The sequence below is a fragment of the Microcebus murinus genome, chromosome 11 (assembly GCF_040939455.1).
Source record: "Microcebus murinus isolate Inina chromosome 11, M.murinus_Inina_mat1.0, whole genome shotgun sequence".
NCBI lineage: Eukaryota > Metazoa > Chordata > Mammalia > Primates > Cheirogaleidae > Microcebus > Microcebus murinus.
The window spans coordinates 88,202,713-88,217,552 of NC_134114.1; positions in this window are offsets into that span (position 1 = coordinate 88,202,713).

Here is a 14,840-nt window from a genome sequence, read left to right on the forward strand (position 1 = left end):
AGATATTACTACAAATGTGAGAAAATGTCCATTAACATTGCAATGGGTGAATTTATGCACTTGCTTTAGAAACTGTTTAAGCAAAATTTAGAATAAAACTGTAGAGAATATGAATTAAAATGATCAAACTTGTGCTTGAGAGCTATCATGATTGGGAGTTAGTTATGTGGAGCTATATACAGGATGAATGCCACATTTTGTTGGTAATTTCTTTCTCCCTTCCTCCCCTCCCCTCCCCTCCCTCCCTCCTTCCCTCCCCCCTTCTTTTCTCCTTCTTTCCCTTTCTTCCTTTCTTTTATCTGTCTTGCTATCTCTTATCATCTATCTATTGTGTATCAAACCCTATTTTATTTATGGTAAATTATTCAAACATTACAAAGGAGAATAAAGAAAAAAATCTCTCTCCACCTTCTGACTTCAGTACCCCCAGTTCTCTGCTCCAAATGCAACTACCATTTTCAGTTTTTGTCTCATTCCAAGTGATACATACAAATACAAGGTTATACCAGTATGCACGTATTTATGTATGTATCTAGGAATATATTTCTGCTCTTTAAAAACACCTGTATATAGATATATGTATTTCTCCATGTTAATAAATATTTTTCCGACTTTCATTTTAAAGTTATAAATAGTGTTTTATTTTATGAATGTATCATTTTTGTAGCTATTTATGAGTAACGTGTCTATATAACCATTCTTAAAATATTTTGGTGGTCAATTTCTAAAAGTAGATTCAAATGTGGGTCAATAGAATGGAACATTTGTAAGACTTTTGAGTATGTGTCACCAAGATGTTTTCTAGAACGTTTTCCGTGCATTTTTATTGTGAATTCAATTTAGGGTACCCAGACACCAGTGTAAGTTTATATTTAACAAGTGAGTTAAGTCATAGCTAAGAAATTTGCTAGTGATGAAGTGAGAGTTGAGGAATACTAAACCAGCTTCAAGTTGAAGGCCCAGTTGGGTTTTTTGTGTATTCAAATCTAACAGTCCAAATTTGCTATAGCCAAGAACAAGTTTTATTTGTGCATGTTTCTTGCCAGAAGATGGCTAATCTTGAGGGTAGAAAGTGGCAGGAAATGAACCAAGAACTCAGTGTATCTTGGCTTCTTCTAAAGTTTAACTTTAAATGCATTCTGTGACTTTCTAATAAGATGAAGAGAGAGAAATATTCTTCACAGGGAGTGACAACATGACAAAGTTTTGTTTTGGAGAGTTGTACAACTTTTTTTTAAATGAGTAAAGCCAGAAAGCAACCACAACTTGTTGAATAATATAAAACACCAAATTTGGGATTGGCTATGGCACTATGTCAGTGGTTCCAAAAGAATAATAATAGTCCCTTAACATATTATCAAGAAAAGGATTTCATAGAAAAATAAATTTGGAATTTGGAAACATTACTTATTGTATCAACATCTTGAAAATTCACAATTCACATTAGCATATTAATGACTCTGAGAAATTCAATTTAAAAAACTTAAATTCATTTTACTTAGCATTTTTGAGATTTATTTGACCAGTACCCTACCCCTCTTTTAAAACTATGTGACAATTCTTATATGCCCTCAGACTTAGTATTCTGGAGAATGTGTTCTTAATAATACTGATCTACAATATGGTGGATTCACTAAAATAATACCAAAATACTTTGTTGGTACAATTTCCTAGGTGCTATATTAAAACTATTGAATGACAGGACTGGTATTTTGGGATCTGTCATTCAGCTGAGTCATAGAAATGAATCATGCTGAATTAGATGACTTTAACTTCTCATGTCTATGTTAACAACATTTTAATACTACATTATAATCAGCTAGTCCCTGTAATTACAAGAGATGTTAAAGAAGTTCTATGATTTTTTTCAGATACCTGTGGACAGATGTAGACACATGACTTAGCAACACTGCTGAGTAGACTTGCCATTTCTACATCCAGTCTGATCAAAGTATGTCAATATCCATTTATTTTCAAAAAAGCAAGTTGAGGCAAGTAGGATTGCTAAGAGAAGGAAAAGGAAGCCATTGTAGAATAAAGCAAAAAACAGTTTGCTGCCCTACCACCCCTATAGATCATCTATTAGTCTGACATCAGGTTGTATTACCTGATCAATAATAGGTGACAGAGATCTCTTAATTCTGCCCACCAGTAATTAATAGGAGCTACCTTAATTATACATCATTATTTTAAAAATTATAAATAGCATAGATAAATCTTCTTTCACTTCACACACTACTTGTGTCTTACTTCAAGTTCTTCATTATGACATAAATTATTCCTGTTAAAAAGATTTAAAGAAAATCTTGTATTTTATTCTATTAATTTTTATATCTTTATTGCTTGCTTTTGATTACAAATTTATGCATGCTGGTTATAAAGAATTCAAACAATCAGATACATCTAAAGTAAAAAGTAAACACTCCTCCCTTCTCTAACCCTGCTATCCAAGGAGTAATCAATTTTAGCAGTTTGATGTGAATATCTCTAGATCTGGAGAAATAATCATTTATATTTTTATTCATTTATGCATATATACTTTTTATTTTTGCAAAAATATGATTACACTAATCATATGTCTTAGAACTTGTTTTTTCACCCTTTAACAATATTTTAACACTGTTCCATTTCAGTATATGTAGATCTACATTGTTCATATTATGGGTGCTTAATAATCCAATATATGTATATATCAAAATTTATTTTACTAATTTCCAATACATGGATAATTATACAATTATGTATTAATTCTTTTTCTTTTCTTTACAAACAATGCAGAGTACACATCATTTAATGGTGCAATTGCATCTTAATCGATTCTAAAGTCAACATGGAAGGCAACAATTCCTAGAAGTGAAATTAACTCATAAATTCATTAAATAACAGTCCTTAGTTTAACATGTATAGTACAAACCTACACAGTCATACATATGTATGTATAATATATACCGAAATGAATACTATATAACAGATTCATATCAAATGTGTAATTTACAATGTTGTAATTATATTAAAAAGAGAACATGTAGTTGAATTTCTTTAAATTTGGAGATTTGATTGTAATAGAACTTTGCATACTTATGCAAGAATTCAAGACTACATAATTTTGGAGCCAGGATGATTTTTATTAATATGCAAATTTGATCATGTCATTTCCCTGCCTAATACTTTTCATTGGCTGTCAGCAAAATTCAGGTAATATCTCAAGTTTCTAACATGGCTCACATGGTTCTTCCCAATTCACCCCTGCCTGTCTCTTCAGCTTCATCTTGAGACACCCTCCTCTTCTCTCCCTGGCCTTAGGCCACCCCGGTCTTTAGTATATCAAATGTGCCTTCTCATATGCTCTTCATTTTGCCTGGAAAATTCTTCTTTCCGCTGATCCTTACTACTGATGTATACTTTGTACCTCTTTCATAGTTCTCATTTCAACTACTGTTTTAATATTAGGATATTCATTATAATTTTAATTCTATGTATATTTGTTGATTTATTCAACAACTATACAATATCTTCCATGAGAATATAAGCTTCCTAAAATTTTCACCACTATATCCTCAGTTCCCAGTATATAATAGGTGCTCAATAAACAATGATAATAATAATAAAACCCTTGCTTTAAGTGTTATATCTGTGAACACATTTAATCCTCACCACAGTTCTAAAAATTGACGTTACTATTATGCCCATTTTGCAGATAGGAAAAGTGAAACATAGAGATGGTTAAGTCACCTGGCCAAGATCATACAGTGGTAAATGGCAAAGCTGGGATTTGAACACAAGTAATCTGACTCTTAACCACTGCAGCAGTGTCTCAATATTTTTAATATGAAAACTAATACACACCAGTAAAAAAACATCCCAGAACAAAAGCGCAGCAACTACTCACAATTTGTGCTTTGTCCAAAGCATTATATATTAGTTTAAGATATGTTTGATCTGTTTGGGCTTATTTTTGAGATGTTTTTTATCACTAATTATTATCTTCATCATGTTAAATAAATGAAAAATAAATCAAGACGTTAAAAAATTCTATAGCTTTATTTAGTATGGAAAAAAGGTTTCCAGGAGTTCGGTTAAACTTTTCTTCATTGTATCAAAATTAAAAAGTCTAAGAAAAAGATAGTTGTGGTTAGTATCACTTCAGACTGCCAAATTTCTCTCCAAAAAGGTTGTATTGATTTTCTATTCTTCACAGTTCATGAAAATGCCCTTTCCCTACACTCTCCCAAACATTGACTATGATTTGTCACTTTGATGTGTCTTTCAAACGAAGATGGCAGTCTTTGGTTAAATAAATATTGAGCCCGTCGTAAGTGCTTGGTGTCAAAGCATTTGGTGAGTGCTCTTCTGCTAAGAGCTTTTTGTTTAACAACTTTTGCACAAATCATCTCATGGAGCCATCATAAGATTATGTGTGGTAGGGAGAGGGGCAGTTATTGGCATTGCATTTTAAAGATAAAACAGGCCGGGCGCACTCACGCCTGTAATCCTAGCTCTCTGGGAGGCCGAGGCGGGCGGATTGCTCGAGGTCAGGAGTTCGAAACTAGCCTGAGCAAGAGCGAGACCCTGTCTCTACTATAAATAGAAAGAAATTAATTGGCCAACTAATATATAGAGAAAAAATTAGCCGGGCATGGTGGCACATGCCTGTAGTCCCAGCTACTTGGGAGGCTGAGGCAGAAGGATTGCTTGAGCCAAGAGTTTGAGGTTGCTGTGAGCTAGGCTGACGCCATGGCACTCACTCTAGCCTAGGCAACAAAGTGAGACTCTGTCTCAAAAAAAAGAAAAGAAAACAGAGGCTCGGTGATTTAGTGGCTTTCCCAGAGTTACACAGAGGTCTCTGATTCTGTTGTCCTTTCTACTTGTGTACAACATATGAGTGACATTGAGGGTTCTACTCACCAAGCGCTTACTACATACTTAGGTATATGTTAGGTGTGGTGTTCGACAGAATACAAGAAGTATAATATTAACACTTGGTTTCTACCCTTAAGGAACATGTACTTCAGTTATATACGCCACACTAACATTTATGACTTAGAGATAAACAGTATAAAACAAAAATGATTAAGTAATAAACTGTGAAGCTGGGTGCAGTGGCTCATGCCTGTAATCCCAGCACTCTGGGAGGCCAAGGCTGGAGTATCGCTTGAGCTTAGGAGTTTGAGACCAGCCTGAGCAAGAGCGAGACCCTGTCTCTACTGAAAATAGAAACAAATTAGCCAGTCATAGTGGCGCTCTTGTGTAGTCCCAGCTACTCCAGAGGCTGAGACAGGAGGATTGCTTGAGCCCAGGAGTTTGAGGTTGCTGTGAGCTAGGCTGACACCACGGCACTCTAGCCCAGGAGACAGAGCTAGACTCTGTCTTAAAAAAGTAATAAGTTATGTAGTATAGACTACACATAACATATCAACGATATGTTTTGAGTGTTATTATATGCCAGACACTGAGGGATATTGGAGGGAACTGAGGGAGGAAAAGTAAGAGGTATGATGTAATCAAGAAAGATATGGGGAGATAGGTAGAGGTCAGTGATAGCTGCAGAGGCAAAAATCTGATTGGACTTTGAAGAATGATTAGAATTTAAATAGATTGGGTTGTGGCTCTTCCAAAAAGGGCCCCACAATGAGAAAAGGTAGAGGGTTAAGAATGAATGTAACCTATTTCAGAGACTGACATTTTCTTGCATTATGAAAAATGATCCCACCAATAAAATCACCTTGCTCTATCAGAAAATTTAATAGATAGCTGGAAGTAATTAATGAAACACCATGTAATCGCTATGTGGTAGAGCAATCAGGAATCATATAGCAGGATTCACTAATAAGGTAATTTAAACTCGTTTTCAAGGATGAGAAGAACTGAACTCTGAAGGACTTCTTGATATGATTCCACTTGGCCTCGACAACATACTGAGTGTTCTGCTACCCCAAGGCATATGGTGCATATTTATAGGGCTCCATGTGAGAGCTTACATAAATTAAGCCTACAGCCTACACATTTGCCCTTAGGAAAGTAAAATAAGCAATTTGCTCTGAAGCCTTAAAGAAATTCTCTAAACCCTAACTGTGTGTCTAGTTATCTACTACAAACACAAAATCCTGAAAGATGAGTTTTGTAAACAGGAAAAAGAGTCAACCACTCTCCTTAACAAGTTGATTGTTTTAAGACTTGGATAAAACGCATAAAAGAGTCCATAGTTTAGAACTAGCAATCTTCAGTCTCACAGACTCATTACGGTGTGTCATAAGAAATTTCTGCATACTTCTTTTTTTACCTGCTCGGGGGGAGGTGATCCACATTTTTAAACTGTTATCTAAATTGTGGACAATTTTCTTAACTTTATAAGTAAAATGAGGATAATAGTATGATCTACTCCGTAGAGCTGTACAAATTAGAGAGTATTTAATGCATAGTGATTTCCACAATGACCACATACACCAGACACCAACTGAAAGACTTATTGTTGTCGTTATTTTTATGTTTTGGACTGGATTAAATAAATTTGAGAAAACAAGGTAACCCCCTGGGGAAATGGAAGGTACCTAACATTCAGCAGGTGCCTATTATGTGCTCGGTGGCTTAAGTGCATTATGATATCATCTTCCTTGTTGGCAAAGGCTGGGTGTATGTGCATAACCCATATAAGCTAAAGATGGTTTACCAAAACAAAGAGACATCTTGTTGACATTAAAATGTGTGCACACCAATTTTTGCTATCATTTCAACTCTAATTTGAAATAGCAAGATTTTGACCTAATGTTACAGGTTTGAGAATAATAGAAAACTCCAGACTTTTCAAATCTAGTCTGGCAACGAACTGTAAGATCAGGTTGTTATTATGACCTTAGCTTGTGTAAATGTAGTCAAGTTATTTTGGAAGTCTCTAAAATGGTATTATCTAAGCAAGTCTTTGGGATGTGGCCCTTGAGAAAAAGATTGGCTTTTTGCTTGTATTCTCTGATGGCTTTCTGTGATTAGCACTTGTTGAATCACACTTACAGTATTTCTTATCGGGAAGATATAATTGAATCTCCTACATTTTTGCATCTTCAAATGTATCTCTGCAGGGCCACCTGAGAAAGCATTTTAGCAGAAACACTTGTTAATGGATTTTTCCTTATCCTAGTTTTGCTTCTAATGCAACAATAATCACATGTATTTCCAAAGTGCTTTTTATCCTCAAATACAGCAGAGTTCTTTAGAAACTATATGTAATTCTGAAATCACTTGTCTCATCTCACCATGTAGCTCTCTCTGGAGCAGGAATGGGCACGGCAGCAAGGAAAGGGAGGAATAGAGAGAGGGCTCCAGGATGAGACCAGACCGAGGAAGGCAGCCTTGTTTTGTGTTGGAAGTGCTAACCTCTGTGGCCTTGGAGCTGAATGCAAATAAGTCCTCCTGGAATGAGCCATTCTGCTCAGGGCCATAGTTCATGCTTTGCTCCCACTCTCTTTTGTTCCACACTCCTGAGGACCCTCTTGCAATCAAAGACAGGAGACACTTTTAGTTGCAGAGAGAGTAAAAATTGGGCTGAAAAAAATCAGTGGAATTAGCAGCTTTGGTGTGAAAACATAAACAGTACTTTGTTATTTCCACTGTTTTGATGAAGCATGCATATCCTTTTCTTCTCCCAATTTCCAAAGCCATAAATTATTAATTTTTCTTAGTCTTTAAATTTTGTAAAAATGGAATCATATACTATGTACTATTTTGTGTCAGCTTCTTTTGCTTGAAACTATATTTGAGATTCACCCAGGTTTGGGATGTAGTAGTAGTCATGTATTTACACTGTTAATAGTATTCTATTTATATACCACAATTTATTTTACACACACACACACACTCTCTCTCTCTCTTTTTTTTTCACCTAAGGATGTGTGCAAACTATGTGACATTTACTTAAATAAATAAAACAGTTTTCATGTCAATCAAAATGATAAGGTCAAATTTATGTCAGTTTTTTAAAATGCAGAATATATATATATTTACATGTATATTATATAATGTCTGAAAACATACTTTATGATCAGATTGGGCAGGGGAGTCTACCAAAAAAGGGGTTTTCTTTTTAGGTTTAACTTGATCATAGAGAAGAAAAGATAAAGAAATGTTAGGCTGTCAACATGTAAAAATCTAATTGTACAACTGTCTTTTGGTGACTACTTCACATAAGCTGTATTCCATTTATAAGTGCCTCATTTTTTTCTATATACCTTTACCTATATATGCAAGGTGTGTAGGATGTCTAATATATGTTAAAAATAGTAATAACACACAAAGAACAAAGTAACACCTCAAACAATTATTTGGGACAAACCAGTAAACAAGATACTATTTATCACTGATATGCTTCAAAAAACATAGCAACTACCAACTAAAGAGTAACATTATTTGATTGAGAATTGTCAGCATAGATAAAATCTACTAATTATGTCTTGATGAGTTGTCAAGCTTTATGTTTTTAGTTTAGAAACATATTTTTTCATATTCAATGCAACTCTCTATGAGTGGAGATTGAGGAAGCTTTATTTTATTTTCTACACTGCTAAACTGCAACTTGTAAATTCTGCCTCTGTGGTTGTCCTTGCAATGCTCATTTGGATTCACTCCATGCTCATTTAGTCAGGAAAATGGGTATGCCTAGCTTTGTACAGGCTAATAAAACGAAAATATGAACCAGCTGTATAGCTATTTTGGAACAAAAGCTATAATGTGATTAAACACATGTAAAAAGTATGTAAGTCACAAGCGTACAACTCAATGGATCATCGCTATGTGCACAGGTACGTGCAACTACAGACGAGGTCGAGAAGAATGGTGCTAGCATCCCAGTACCTCTCTCATGCCTGCCCATCACTTCCTTTTCTGTTCCTCTTCTGATTGCCTACAACATACATTAATGTTCATTGTTTTTAACATTTTATAAAAATGGAATCATGTTTTATCTTGAGTCAGCTTCTAGGTTTCCAGAGAACTGTAGATATTTTGTTTACACTGCTGAAGAGTATTATAATACGTTATCTGACTATAGCACAGTTTATTTTCTTTTTCTCTTGATGGATATTTAGGTTGTTTGTAGTTTTTGGTTATTACCAATAGCGTTACTTTGAACATTTCTTGTATCTGTCTTTTGGTATACACATATCTGCATTTCTCTTGATATATAACCTGGAGTAGACTTGTTGGACCAAGCGTATATGTAATCTTAATTTTAGTAGATACTGGTAAGCAGTTTCATTTATTAATTATATCAATTTATAACTTCACCAGCGCTGTATAAGAGTTCCCATTGTTCTCCATAAACTTAGAACACTTAGTACTGTGAGTCTTCTTAATTTTAGCCATTTTGGCTGAGTAGTAGTATCTCATTACAGTTTTTATTAGTGTTTTCCCAATTACTAATGAGGTTCCATCTTTTCATATGTTTATGTATCATACAGATATTTGGAATGATAAACTTTTACGTATTTATTTTTTGGTTACTGAAGTCATTTTTACTGCATGGTTTACTCAACTTTCCATTGCACTTTTGTCCATGCAAACATAGACGCACAAAACATTGCTAATTCTTACTTTTCTATAGCCATCTTACAGTGTTTGATGTAAAGATGGCAGGCGGCATGGTGTCCCTAACCTTAGGAAGTGGCTACACCACAACCCATATTCTCAAATTGCTGTTTGCCCAATTATTCCCTCCTCCCCTCATGATAAGTTCTGTAAATAAAAAATAAACTCTCTGTTTATGAAGATAGAAAGTTATGAGGTGTGGAGGGCTATTTTAGATAGGTTTGCAGGGAAAGACTTCTTTGAGAAGATATTATTTGGACACAGATTTGAATGTAGTGAAGAAATCAACCAAGTAAAAGTGGGTTCGTTTGGATTGCATTGGATTAGTTGGATTGCATTCTATGATAGGATGTGAGATTGGAGAGTTATGATTAGGGAAGTAATGTGATGAGACTTTTGTTAAGATGACTCTGGTTGCTATGTGGAAATAATAGATGTTAGGTGAGGAGTGTGGCAGGGAGGAGACTGCTCAGGAAGAGAAGGCAGTGGGTGATGACGGTGGCTGGTCATGGGGATTCCTAGCATGCATGATGAAAACAGGCCAGATCCCACATATATCCTGAAGACAAACTCCAAATACTTGCTGAGGGATCGGATGTAGGGTTTGAGGGAAATGGAGGAACCAAGCATGACTTCCATGCTCTTAGCCTGGGCAAGTGGGTAACTGGGACTCTCATTTACTGATGTGGAGAAAATTGGGGGAAGAGAAGTTCTGGAGTAGGAGGGTTGACTACAGAATTTTCTATTAAAAATGTTAGGCTTGAGATACGTATTAGACTTCAAAGTGGAGATGTTGAGTAGGCAGTTGTACATAAAAGTCTGGAGTACAGGAGATAGGTCAGGGCTAAGGTATAAATGTGGGACTCATTTAAAATTTAATTAAAGTCACAGAATTGGATGAAAAGACTTCTGGGTGAAAAAATGTAGGAAAGAGAAGGGGAGGGTACCTAACGACTGGACCTTGAGACACTCTAAATTTAGATGTGTGGAGGACAAGGAAACACCAGCAAAGGGGACTAAAATATAGTGGCCTGTGAAATTGGAAGAAAACAAGGAGTCTTTTCCTGAAAGTCAGGTGAGGAAAATATTCTACAAAGAAGAGAGCAGGCAACTGTGTCAAACATAGACGAAAATGAAGGCTGAACATTGAACATAGTCTTTGGAAAGACCGAGATTAGTGGAGCTATCCACAAGTGTGTTCAGTGGAGCAGTGAGGAGCAAATTTTTACTGGAGTAGACAGAGGAGAAAACGTGAGATAAGGAAATAGAGACTGTAAGCATAGACAATTCTTCCTTGAAGGTTTGATATAAAGAGAGTCAGAGAAATGAGACAATAGCTAGAGGAGTTCATGGGGATCTCTGCACTTCTTTTTTCTTTTATCTGTATTTCTTTTTTTTTTTCCCCCAGCATTTTATTTATTTATTTATTTTTTATTTTAGCGTGTTATGGGGGTACAAGTGTTAAGGTTACATTCTGTACTTTTTTTAAATGGGAGAAATTACAAAATGTGTGTATGTTGATGGAAGTTGTACAGTGGAGAAGGAGAAAATGATAATTCCAGGAAAGATAATGAAAGGAAACAAAATACAAATTTTCGAAAGAAACAGAATTAAGAAAGTTTGATGAACTACAATGGACACTAGCCAAAAAGAAATGATACATAAAGCTATTACTATTTGAAATTAAGAAAATAACGTTTTCCCCCTAGAAACATTATTTTCCAAAGCATAAGTTATGCATCTTGTGTTTTCTCAATGGCCATGTGTGTACATGTATATAAAAGTACAAACATTTATAAATTCACAACCAAGAGATTGTATACCCTGCTCTAAACATTTACTCACATTTTCCATGGCTTATTTGCACAATAGCAACCTACACAGCCAAAGATTTTCTAAGTAGCAGGATCATTATAACAAATATTTCATCAAATCAACCAGGGAAAGAAAACAGTTTCAACTAGCATTTCCGTACTATCCTGACTTTTTATAAAGCAATTGTGTCATTGTCTAACTATCTCAGCAGTTTAAACAACTGTGAATTTACTAAAATTCTTTCCTAGTTGCTTTTTCAGAGACATACTAGAAGGAATTAGTGTGTTTGTGTGCACATATATGCGTTCCTCTTTTTCTTTTTCTTTACTTCTGCAATCTTTTATGTTTATGCACAGAATGTAGATGTGTTTTCTGAGATTGTTAACTTCTTCCCTCAGCATATTTCATATATTTTCTGTCAAGATAGGAAAGGAACAGTGTAAGTAGGGAGAGCTATTTCTTGTTCTATAAATATACAATTAATAAGTTTAATTTTGTGTAAAAATGAAGAGGAAAATGGACACAAAGCAAAACGACTTTTCCCAGCAGTAAATACAGCATATATAACTACACGGTCTTTTTAAAAATTACACAATGAACATCAGCTATCTGGACACACTTTTTGGATTTCTTCTTTTAAGAAAATAGTTTTGCTAAATATTTATAATTCTTGCAATTTTCCATTTATGGCTAAACTTATTTCTTATGTGCTGTTGTAACAAATATAGTTCTTGTACTTTACGTTTTTGAACAATAATTTGTATTGCTTAGAGCTTTCTAGGTTTTGAAGCTTTTTTAATACTTTGTCTCATTTGAGCTTTTCTGTGACATGCTACTTTATAAACCTGCAACTGCTACTTTATAAACCAGGCTGAGGCTTAGGGAGAGTAGGTGACTTGCCCTGCATCTCAGCTGGGTCTGAAACTCAAGCCTTCTGACTGCCAACCGTGTGAGCCTCTCGTTATGCCAAACTGCCTTTCCAGGCATGTTTGCTTCCATTTCAAGCCCATCACAATTTCTGAAAATCAGACCCGATGTTCCCTTTTGCATCTGCTAGGCTGGCTTTGGTAAGATTACCTTAAAATTTTATTTCTTTATAAACTTTGAGAAATTTAAAAAAAATGTACTTGACTTAATTCCATTATTAATACCCTTTTCAATAATTTGTTTAAAAATATTTATTGTATATTTAACATAAGCCAGGTATTGTTCTAGCTTCTGGATACAGCATGGGAAAACAGAGACACGATATTGGTTCTCAAGGAATCTGCAATCTGATTGCAGAACCTTTTTGGTGTAGGATGAGTTACCAAATATCATTTTTCTTGGGTTGGTAGGAGGGAGATTTTTGGAGAGCAGTCCTATTGGGGATTTGTAATATATATATATATATATATATATACCTGAGGTCATTGAGTTGACTTGGCCAATGGCTCAGGTGGATCTCTTTTATCAGTTTTCTAAAATGGCCTCAATTTCAATAATTAGAACATGGCACCAGTTATCGTCTCTATAATTTATTTGGGTTGCCAGTTGTGAACAATATCATGGCATTGTACTTGCAAAGCTCCAGGACCAGATGTGGAAGGGCTTTAGAGAAACCACATGAAAACCATTTCTAGTCACAGATTTTGCTAAATAAAAATGTTGTACTCAACAAAATATTATCTAACAATAGGTAAATTTATGGAGTGTCAAGTTTGTGGACAACGTTTTATAAGAGCCATTTCCTATAATTCTTGGGGGAAGGCATCATGATCGTTCCCATTTTTAAATTGAGAAACTGAGCCTTAGAGGGAAAGTTTAAATAATTTATCTGGGAAATGTCATAGGTATAATGTGAGGATAGGATGTCTCACTCCTTAGCTTTTTCTTTAACCACTGTGCTATACTCCTTTTCCTGAAAGGCACCTAAAGCATAGTATTGTCAACTAGATGAAGGTCAGCAATGCATGGTAGCTCTGATTTTCCCAAGAAACTTGGAGAAGTTAAGAGAGAGCGGGCAACATCAGTGTATGGCAGAGAGCTCCCTCCTTCTTTTGTTTTTATAACTGCAACATCTCTCTGTGGCCCAGCACTTCAGGAAGTATTCCAAAAGATGGGGGAGATCCATTGAAAAATTCTGAAAACAGAAAACAAATCTATATTTTGAAATTCCAATCTATTTATTGCAGAAGAATCTGTGATTGATATACGTGCAAATGGAAAACAAATCTGGTTGTAAGTTTTCGTAATTACACACAACTAATTCTTCCTTTCTTTTTGTGATTGACTAGTTTTTAATTAGTCAAATCCAACCTCTAGGTTTTTTCCTCCCAATTTATTAAGGGGAAGTAAAATTCTGATTTTGCCGCCCCAGACTTTCCCTTTGGAGGCTAACTTAAAATTGTACACGAGCTCTCTGGGCCTTCCCTATGTCCCTTAACGCAGTCCGTGGATGAAGACGACCAGCACCATGCTTTCCATGTGGAAGAGCGGGAAAGTGTGGCTTTGGTGGATTGCGCGACGGACTTTATCTACATAATCTCATTCATGTTTTTGGCCTATTATTATCTTCCGAACAAGGGGCTAATTGGCCTTCAATGCTACATTATCTAATAAATCCCTATAAAAAGATACTTTTTCATAGAAATTCAGTTATGTTTAAAAAATGCTTCATAAATCAAGGAGAGCAAAGCTTATTGGATTTGCAGCTCTTGAACAAAAGTGCAGCGTGAGTTCTGTTTGTCACCATCTTGTTCAAGGTGAAGTGGGCCAAAAAGAAGTATGAATTTGAAGGACTTAAATAACGCAATTAACCAACTTTGTTATATTTCTCTATTCGACCTCAATATAGAGAAAGTATATTTTTCTCTTATGTTCATAGAGCATGTACAACATTTAATTATATACTTGGCCTACAGAAAGCTTGAATTTTTTTCCCTCCAAACCAGAACCCTTGTAGGACACATTCTCTGACCAAAAAATCAAAATATTGAATTTCCATGGTAAAACAAAATAATGAAAATCCACTTCAAATTAAAAAAAACCCTCTTCCAAATGACTCTTGAATCAAGAGGAAACAAAAAACTGAGATTAAAAATGCTTAGCAATTAATGCAAATGAGCTCTCTTCAGTGAGAATTCTCCATAATGTGAATAGAGCTGCACTCAGCAAAATTCATAACTTTCAACTTTTTTACATTTAACACAAATGAAACACTTAATTTAGAAAACACTTAATTTAGGAAACTTACGAAAAAGAAAAACAAAATAAACTGCAGATAAAAGCAAGAAAGCAAGAAACTATTTAATATAAGGCTGAAATTGTGATATATATATATATACACACACACACATATATATATATATTACCAAAGAAACCTATAAAAGCACTGGACTTAATCAATAAAACCAAAACTATTTTTTTAAAAAGATATTTCATGGATAGGCTTGCCAAATATAATACCATAT